The 10,067-nt window shown below is 39.1% G+C and overlaps 1 long non-coding RNA gene across 1 annotated transcript; it reads left to right on the top strand.

The window, feature by feature from the left end:
* Positions 1-531: 531 nt before the first annotated feature.
* Positions 532-7,267, top strand: LOC105510590. The gene is made up of 2 exons (XR_001001581.1): positions 532-616; positions 6,432-7,267. It is a non-coding gene; the product is annotated as an uncharacterized LOC105510590 (long non-coding RNA).
* The last annotated feature ends 2,800 nt before the right edge of the window (positions 7,268-10,067 follow it).

Genomic DNA, 10,067 nt, shown 5'->3' with positions numbered 1-10,067 from the left:
GTAACCTGCATAGGTTAGCTCCATTTAATTATTATAGAAACCCTATGAGGTATGCATTATCATCTCTATTCTTCACATGCATTTATTCAGGCTCAGGCAGGTCAAGGAAATTGTCCAAACTTTCCAAGCTAGTAGATGGCAAGCTAGGTCTTTCTGGCTGCAAATATCATACTTGTTTCACTTTTTCATATAGGAGGTAATCAATACATGCATTATAATAATGAAAGAAATATAGGAATATGTTACTATAGTAATGACCTGTATAAATTCAGCGTTGTGACCTTCACGTCATCACTGATTTTGCCATCTTCAGGTAGGGAGGTAGCTGGGTAGATGAGAGAACAGGAGAAAAGGGTAAAATATGTTCTTGTTCCATCAAAACTGTTCTATTTATTCATTTCCTACCAAAGAGTCAAAAATAAACATCAAAAAAACAGCAACCCCATAATCAATCCAAGTCTAGTTTTAACCCAGTTCCTCCCCAGGCCCTCTATGTGGAGGATGCACATCACCAGCTTTTCTTTTGCAGACCTTGACCTTCCATCCTACCTTTCGTGGCTGTTCTGCCTGTGCCCTCCTGGCACATCAGCAGTCACTGCAGGCACATCAACAAAAGGTGAGTAAACACACTTAGAATGAACAAGAAGCCGAGGGGACAGGGTCAGGAGCTGCGTGTCGGTACCATCAGCCTCCCCTCGCTACTGCTGCCATCAGCCTCGAGGCAATAGGAACAAAAATGGGAATTGCTGAAGGGGAGAAGCCTGTGGCATTCAGTAGCTCAGTTTGGCTGGTCGACGTGGCAGTCTGCCCTCTTTTAAGAGGTAGTGGGCAGAATCATCGTGCTGCTCCCCAAAGCTGAAAGTTTGGGTTTTCTCCTTTTGTGCAAGCTGCAATGCTGTTTCTACCACCTGCCAAGGGCCAGCTGCCAGCTCCTTTGGGAGGCATTGTTTCATTGCAGAGCAGGGGTGGAGGGAAGACGGTGCAACTCTCGCTCTTTTCTTTCAGGAGAGCATTTTGTTCCTTCAGCTGTCATGAAGCCTTTGTACAGACAGGTCTTTATTCCCAGGGCAGAAGAACTGGAGACAAGCATTAGACATTTGCCAATTTTTGATCACTTTCCTCACCCATTATACTTTGTTCTCTTGAAATTTGTTTAGACCATGTCTTTCTTCCTGAAAAGCTTTGAGACCTTTCTCAAAATAAGGTTTATCTACAATTAGTATATAAAATAGTATATAAAAGGAGGAAGCCCAAGTCAAGCAAAGTAGAAGCAGTAAATATTTTAATTTTTTATTGGTATACATTTAAGGGGTAGAAGTACAATTTTGTTACGTGAATATATTGCGTAGTGGTGATATCTGGACTTTTGGGATATCCATCATCTGAATGTTGTACTTTGTACTTGTTATTTTAAATGTAAAGATAAGCATTGCTGCTGTGATTAAGCTTTAAAGAGAAAAATTTTGTCTTACATTCTTGCCAGCTGGAGTGGGAAAGAAAATATGACATTATGTAACTGTCAAACTAGGCATCAAAGGGGAGTCTGGTGTTAAATGGCCAGTTTGGGCATTTGGCTACACCTGCTTTAAAATGTTCAGGTTACAGCCATTCAGGACTTGCTGTACAGAGCAGAACTCTATAATTCTGGTGAGCCATTTGTATAAGCATTAGAGAGAATAGACTCAATTATTTTTTATGGAGAATCTTGGCCCAGCCAAAGAAAAGGTGGACAATCTTCTGTTTGGGATCCTCAGTTCTCTTAAAAGGATATAATTCCACCTCCTTTTGAGTTGGCTATTACAGCAAGCAGCATCACCTCTAACTGGCAACATACACTAGCTATATCCTTGATATTCGATAAGGAGTATGATCTTCAGTTTTTTATTACCCTGTGTCCATCAAGTTTATGGAAGAAAGCAATATTTGTGGGGAGTAATCCAAAAGATTTTTAGTATATCTTTATCCAGAGGCACAGACCCTACCATTGGATCAAGTCAGGTCAACTGGAAAATATATCTCAAGATGGTGATGGATAACTTCTTTCTCAAAGCCTCCCCGCCCCTTCTCTGAAGTGCTTAAATGCTTTTACTGAATTGTTCCCTGAGGTGATGCCATCATCCTGGGATGAGGGATGGTCAAAAAAACTAGTCAATTAAACTCATAACCATATCTACCTACAGGTATTCAGGTGGTCCTCTGTTGGAGAACGCTTGAGACAAACGCATCTCTCTGATACCCGGAATAGGGAGGTACCCTTCTTAGGAGGAGCTAGCTTGCTCTGATAGTTTGGATACAGTTTGGCAGAACTGATCTAATTTTTCTAAGGATCTCATTTCCCTTTTAGAATCAGCCGATGTGAAGCTTACAGGGAATCTTGGGAATCTGGGTCCCAAGTAAGACAGAGCATAGACCTTCATTGTACCAATGCTTGAATAAGCTTCAATGCTAAAGTCATTGGAAGAGGCTACAGGAGTTCTCACTTTGCTTCACTGTTTTTATCCATGTTGAATTTTTAATTTTGCAAGGTTTTCTTTATCTAATTAAGCTGGCTAGTTCTTTCTGGGACAAGGTAGGATATAATAAGCACACGTATTAAAAGAAAAGAGGAAGCATATTAATTCCTCAAGAGAGTTGAAGCTTTTCTCTGGCAGTAAATTCTAAAACCCATGGCAGGATGACTTAGAGGCCATTAAATAGTCTAATGGACAAGGTCTTCAAAGATAAGTTTTATAAGAAGTACAGAAGCGGCATTTTTGTGCCTTTTCTTTCTTTTTTAAAATAAGTCTTTGATAAAAATTAAGGGCCTAAAAAATGGCTCAGTGCCCACCAACAGCAAAATGGATAAATAAATCTGAACACATTTACACAAGGGAATACTATACAGCAATAATAGTGAGTGATCTACAACTCCATATGAGATGAATAAATCTCACAATCATGATGCCCAGCTAAAGGCAGATGTGAAAAGAATACATATGGATGATTCCATTTACATAAGTTCAAAATAGGCAGTGCATCTCTGGTGTTAGGGGTCAAGATAATTGCATCCCCTGATGATGGTGGTTCCTGGTACGGGCATGAAGGGTGCTTCAGAGATGCTACTATTGGCTTTTTTCTTGATCTGGGTGCAAGTTACTTGGGAACACTTACCTTGTGAAAATTAATCAAACTGAATACTTACGATTCGAGTACTTTTCATCATATGTTATGGTTCAATAAAATGTTTTAACAAGCAAGAGAAAAAAGATGAGAACCTACACTAAATGAGGAAAGGAGTTCATCGGAGACCAGTCTCAATCTTGAAATTGGCTACATTTTTTTTTTTTTTTTTTGACAGGGTCTCACTGTCGCCCAGGCTGAATTGCAGTGGCCCGATCTTGGCTCACTGCAACCTCCGTCTCCTGGATTCAAGCGATTCTCGTACCTCAGCCTCCCAAGCAGCTGGGACTACAGGTGTGCACCACCGCACCCAGCTAATTTTTGTATTTTTAGTAGAGATGAGGGTTCACTATGTTGGCCAGGCTGGTCTCAAACACCTGACCTCAGGTGATCCACTTGCCTCAGCCTCCTGAAGTGCTGGTATTACAGGCATAAGCTAACAGGCCTAGAGAATTGGCCATAATTCTGATTTCAGCTTCAGCTTCAGCCTTCAAAGGGCTGAATCACCAAATGCTCACTCTAAAGTCACTTCTGGCTTCCCTGGTATTGTTCATCATCCATGATCATATGACCAATAACCATTACTTCTGATTGTTATACTGTAATATTGTCAGCAATATAAATGAGGTGTGTCATTAGATTTTCTTGCTATTTTCAAATAAAAAATAGCTAGTTAACTTACATCCTTTTTGAGCCAAGGAATTCTTTAAATATAGGAATTTAAATAACAATACAAGGCAGAATAATAGAGATTCAATTGTATCATAATTCTAGTCCTTGTTGAATTGTTTGGTGTATTAGCATCCATTACATTTAAAAAAAAAAAAACCGTTAAGGAGTGTATTTAAATTGTCATTATTTAATTCCATTTAGGCCAAAATTCTTTTAAGAAAAGGTCTTATTTATAAGGGAATTCTTCATATCTTGTGAGGACAAATTAAAAGCAGAATGTCAAATTCACCATATCAAAATTTCATGAGGAAGAAAAACTCCACAGTCATGTACAATAACATTCATAGTAAATTATCCTTGATCCAGACAAAATGAAAAATAAAAAGAATATGTAGAAAAGAGGAACTTATTAGACACAAATGAGAAATTCAAACACATTTTATTCTTACCAAACTTCAAAACAATTGACTTGATGAGACAATTTTAGGAAGACAACTCTTACAGTCTCCCTCTTCCCCCAGCCCTCATGAAAGCTAAACTTTTAAACAAAAAAGCTTGTTAAAATGATGCTATATCATATACTATTAAGTATATTACATTTTCAATATTTAAAGATGAAAGGTTTTTGAAATTGATTAATCTGTGTCCTTTGCCTCCCAGAAAATATGTTACTAAAAGCCTTTTTTCCTGAATTATATTCTGTTGTGAACATAAGTCTAGTAATATTATTAAATATGTCAGTTTAAAGTGAGTTTCTATGTAGTGCCGAAAGTTCCTGCACTATAATGACAACCACTACTAAAATTTTAATAATAAAATTGTCACAATGATTTATTTTAAAATAATGTATCATACTTAACTCCTAGAAGTTTATTCAAGGATGGTGATATTTGGCTTTAATTGAGTACTAATTTTAACACTAATACAGTGTTTCGTTTGGGCAATACTTGTATTTTTGCTGCACATGTAATTTAAGCATATGTAGAAAGGTGAACGTGCCTGGGGCCAAGGTCTTATGGTCAAAGTATTTGATCTTCTGAAAGTCTCAACTACACCTACCTTAGAAGAAAATAAAATAACCCCCACTCAGGGCCTTTGCATTGACTGTTTGCTCTGCCTGAAGCACGTTCCCCCAGGACTTTGCATCACTAGTGCCTTATTATCATTCAGGAATTAGATCAAAGCCTCTTTTCCAGAGGCCCACTCTGACCATCTTGGTGAAAGCAGAAATACATCTGGCCCACAGTTACTTTTTTTTCCTGGGTCCAGCACCCTGTTATGTCTGCTTCTCTGGAGATTTATCACTAATTGAAGAAACTGTTTTCTCTCATGTTTGTTTTCTTTCTGTCTAATCAGAGGATAGCAGTGGGAATAGACTCTTCTCCTTCTTTCCTTCTCACTGGTACACTGAAAACTTCTATGCTGTAACTCCCACCGTTGTCTAAGTATTCTACCCACCTGCAAGAAGAAGGCATGCTGACTCCAATATGACAGTTTTAACACCAAACAGGATGGGCAGCAAGCCTGGGTCTACCATTCCCTAACTCGATGACTTCGGACAAATGATTCAATCTGTCCTAACTTTCTTAAAAAATAATTTTTAATAGCCACGTTTTATTCATTAAGCTATGCAGTTAGGTATACAGTCATATTAATTGTTGCATATATAATGGAAATAATATTCTTTCTATCATGTAATATTTAATTTAACAATATGTGAAATGCCGGTACAAGATAACATAATTGGCAAAGGCTAGCATCCTGCCTACCTCTTCTCCTCTGTGCATTTTGAGCATGCTACCTTTCCCTGTCTAAAATGTCCTCTTGACTTCCAGCCTACTTTTCTACCCAGTGAGTTCCTATTCATCTTGTAGCCCTTCAAGGAAGTCTTCCCTGCCCCACTGGAAAAGCTAATTGCTCTAGACTTCCTTCACACCTTGTATATGCCACATTAACCTACCATTACTGTCTGCATGCTCATCATCTCCACTCAACTGGAAGCTCATCCAGAGCATGTGGTATACCTAAGCCATTTCGATATTCTTAGGACTGACCCCAGTCTCATTTATATAACAGGGACTTAGTATGGACTATATTCACAAAGTAATGCACTGATGATTACCCATGTAATCTGGGACAAATTACTTAATTGCTCTGTACTGCACCTCAGTTGCTCCCTTTATGACCTATCTTATTGTTCTATTGTACCTATTACCTATTGTTGCTCCCAATATTGCTTATCTTATTGGTCTATTAGGAAGTATAACTTTAAGAGCTCTGTCAGGGTAGAATTTTTATGATTTTTGTTCACTGATGAATATCCAGTATTTTAAACGATGCCTGACACACACAGTAGGCACCCCATAAATATTTTTAGCATGATCATTTAGTTAATCCATGTAAAGTGCTGGGCTCAGCGCCTGACCTATATGTGCTCAATCAATATTAGCTATTATTAGTAACTCTTGCTATTCAGGTTAGTGTCTGCCTTGGTGAACACACATAGCAGTTGGAAAAGTGATCCCTCTTTTAAGATGATATTTCCCTGGTCTTATAGCAATTCCCTTAGTCAACTGCCCCAAGCCCTTCCTTCTTCACAGACACCCCACCGCCAACTGCCTTGATTCCCAAGGAGCACAACCTCTTCTGAAGGACTCCAATCCATAGTGTTAGGAACCCTCACTGGACCCTGGTCATCCTGAGCCCCCAACTAACAAGTGAGTTCCCTGGGGCTTTTTATGGCACTTCCCTCAACAATGCATAGTGGTTCCATCTACTTAATGAGCCTTATGTCACCTTATGAACCCCTGCCTTTAATATATCCTTCCCTACATACACACACACATACAAACTCCATATTCCCATCTCTCCCTACCCCTACCACAACTCCTTTATTTCCTTGCAGAATTCTGCTGATAATTTACTAGACGCCATCCTTGGGGCTTGGCTCAATTCAATCCACATGAAGTTCACAAACATGTATTAAGACAATCTATTTTTGAAATATAGAAGGTACCCCAGGTGACTAACACAAAGTTCTTGTGGTCAAGGAGCCCAGAGAAGTTGAAGATACCTTCACAGTTATCTCAACCTTCAGCATTCCCCAAAGAAATGCTGCCCTCTAGGAAGTTATCTCCAAGGAATCCCACCCCTGTCCTGTGTATTTCTTTAATCTGCAACCCTCCTGGGGCTGTGCATTGCACAGGGGGCGTGCCAATGAGTTCTGCACTTGTGCCCAGTGCCTTTAGTAAATTGACCTTCCCTGAGGACTTTGGAGCCCTAGGAGAATTCTCAGTATTTGCATCTCCCAGGAACTCCCAGGAAGCAGTTGGCACTTGATGGCTGTTTGTAGCTAAGGTACTTAGGCTGATTTTATTTAATCTTTAGTATCAGGCTGATATTTTTAAAATTCCAATTTATATAGAAGTTTTAATTCTAGGTTTTCATTTCATGGTTTGTATTTTTTTTGGCCTCCTCAAAGCCTTTATGCAAATCCACTTGACTTTTCTATCACAAATTGTGGCTTTACTGTTTCCCTAGAATTGAAGGGAGAATTTATTCAAATTTGACCTAAAGTTATAGACAATAAGTCACTAGCAAAAGTTTCCCCAGACACAACTATGTCTCTACCCAATACAGTAGCCCCAGAGGAATTCTTATGGCCTAGTTATATCCTCCAGGTTAGGAGGGTGGGGGTAAGAGTCGGGGGAGTTCCACACCGAATATGCTGACACTGCACTAACTATATAGCAGGCACCCTGTAATGACACCTTTGGATAACACAGAAAATGATTGTGTTCCAAGGATGAGCTGTAATGAGAGGGGAGGGTACAGAGAGCCACGGGCGGCACTGTTCCCAATCTAACAACACAACTGGGGGCAGAGGCAGGCGTGTGCTTGCTTTCAAAATAATAAATACTGCTATGGTGTTTCCGCCCAAGGCTTTTGAGGAGAGGATGAAGTTGGAAGAGCCAACAGGCTCTTCAAAGGTGGAAGTGGGAAGAGCAGCTTGACCAGTCTAATAGTGCATGATACTGTTCTGTCACTGACAAATATTCTATCAACAGTTTATAGACTTTCTCTTCACTGATGTTCTATTACTTGGGCAAATGACTGGACCTCTTTCAGCCTCAGTTTCTTTATCTGTAAAATGGGGATAAATTATAACACCTAACTAATATAACAATCACATTCAAAATATTACATGCATGTGTGTCTACATGCACAGGTAGATACACACATATGTAATGTTTTGATAAATGGATAGATGGAATGAACTTACATACCTGACTCATAGTAAATAAATAGTAAAGGTTACCTCTCCCCTGTTTCCCAAGTTCCCCCAACTTTTGATGAGAAAAGAAAAAAGCAAAATCAGCCCATTTGGAATGGCAGTGAAACCTGATCTTTCACGTGCTATATGAAGACAAAATTCGTTCAGTTTAAAGAAAAAGCTCAAAGCCACAAAGCATCATTCTATAATCCTTTACAGAATGGTGACACTTGGCTGATTTGTCAAAAATCCTTCTACATACCCACACTGGGTACTTTTAATGAAAGTCAGCTTTTAAGAATCAATGACATTGACATTACTCCATGGAGCAAAGACTGACGGCCCAACTCATAAATTCCCTGATGCCTGTATTAGCAAGGTGGCAAGATGAGTTTTCTGTTCACTGGTCTTGTTCTGCTGTCAGATTCTGGGGGACTTGCATTTCAAGCAATATATATAATCTCTTTAAATTAAATTATCTTTCTTTTGCCAGCCAGAAATTTTTTTAGAAGAATATTATCAACCAAGTGGATCAGAAAATGTGGGTTTAAGACTTGCTTCTTGGGTGAAATGATATTAAAATGAATGTTATTCCCTGGATAAATGATGTGTTGCCAGGGTCATACACTACAGCTGTTAAAAACGTTTTTAAAGTTTGAAATCAAAGGAAGAGGGAAATATGAAATTAGAGGGAATTTCCTTCTTCAAAGGGATAGTGGGTGTAATTTAGCTTTTATCAGAGCAATGATAACTTTTCCCTCCTAAATTTGTCTTATCTATTGATATTGTTTAACTACTGATATTTAATTGTTAGAATATGTGTAAAATATTTTTCTGTATGAAAAAGATTCTCTGACGGGCATGGTGGCTCACGTCTGTAATCCCAGCACTTTGGGAGGCCAAGGCAGGCAGATCACCTGAGGTTAGGAGTTCAAGAGCAGCCTGACCAACTTGGCAAAAACCCCGTCTTTACTAAAAATACAAAAATTAGCCAGGCGTGGTGGCAGGCACCTGTAATCTCAGCTACTCAGGAGGCTGAGGCAGGGAGAATTGCTTGAACCCGGGAGGCCAAGGTTGCAGTGAGCCGTGATTGCACCACTGTACTCCAGCCTGGGCAACAGAGCAAGACTCCATTAAAAAAAAAAAAAAAGAAAGAAAGAAAGAGCAAAAGAATAAGATTATCAGTTAACTAGTTTACTCATAAGCTGTTTTTACACTAAAATCCCCACATACCTACCACAGCTTTCTAAACAATTCTAACTTGTGCCCTGAGCCTCATCCCCTGCTCATACGACCTGTCCGCAACATACAGTTTGCTGATGGTTATAGTCACAAATATTGCTTCCTATTTTGGTGTAGTAAATACTGTCTTTGAGTTCTCTCAAAACACATACTTACATTTTTTTTTGATTGCCATGTGTTTCAAAGTTAAAATAAACTAAGTCAAATTTGCTTAAAGCCTTGCATATAGTAAGTGACAGCAGTAAGACTGAAATCCAGTCTTCTTGACACCCTAAGGTAAAGCCATGCAGAAGTCACCAGCAATCATCATTTTTACCTTTAACTTTAGGCTGCCTTCATCAGTGACGTCTAGACCAGGGGTCAACATGCCTTTTCTGTAAAGGGCAGAGTAGTAAATATTTTAGGCTTTGTAAGCCATATGGTTTTTGCTGCAACTACTCAGCTCTGTGATATAGTGCAAAAACAACCATAGACACTAAGTAAACAAACGAGCGTGGCTGTGTTCCAGTAAGACTATATTCATCGAAACAAGCAGCAGGCTGGATTTGGATCACGGGCTTTAGTTTACTTCCTCTTTGTTTAGACCATATTTTTCAATCATGGCTTGGTTAGATTCATAACACACATTAGCTGTGCTTATACCTTATGTCCAGGACAAAGTTGTAAATGTATTGAAGTTCACAGCTGGTCTCACCCTGCCTTTCCAGCCAATCTAAGTTAT

This window comes from Colobus angolensis, unplaced genomic scaffold (assembly GCF_000951035.1).
Source record: "Colobus angolensis palliatus isolate OR3802 unplaced genomic scaffold, Cang.pa_1.0 Scaffold19, whole genome shotgun sequence".
Lineage (NCBI taxonomy): Eukaryota > Metazoa > Chordata > Mammalia > Primates > Cercopithecidae > Colobus > Colobus angolensis.
The sequence above is the reverse complement of the archived record's forward strand: the minus strand, read 5'-3'. Positions and strand labels throughout refer to the sequence as shown.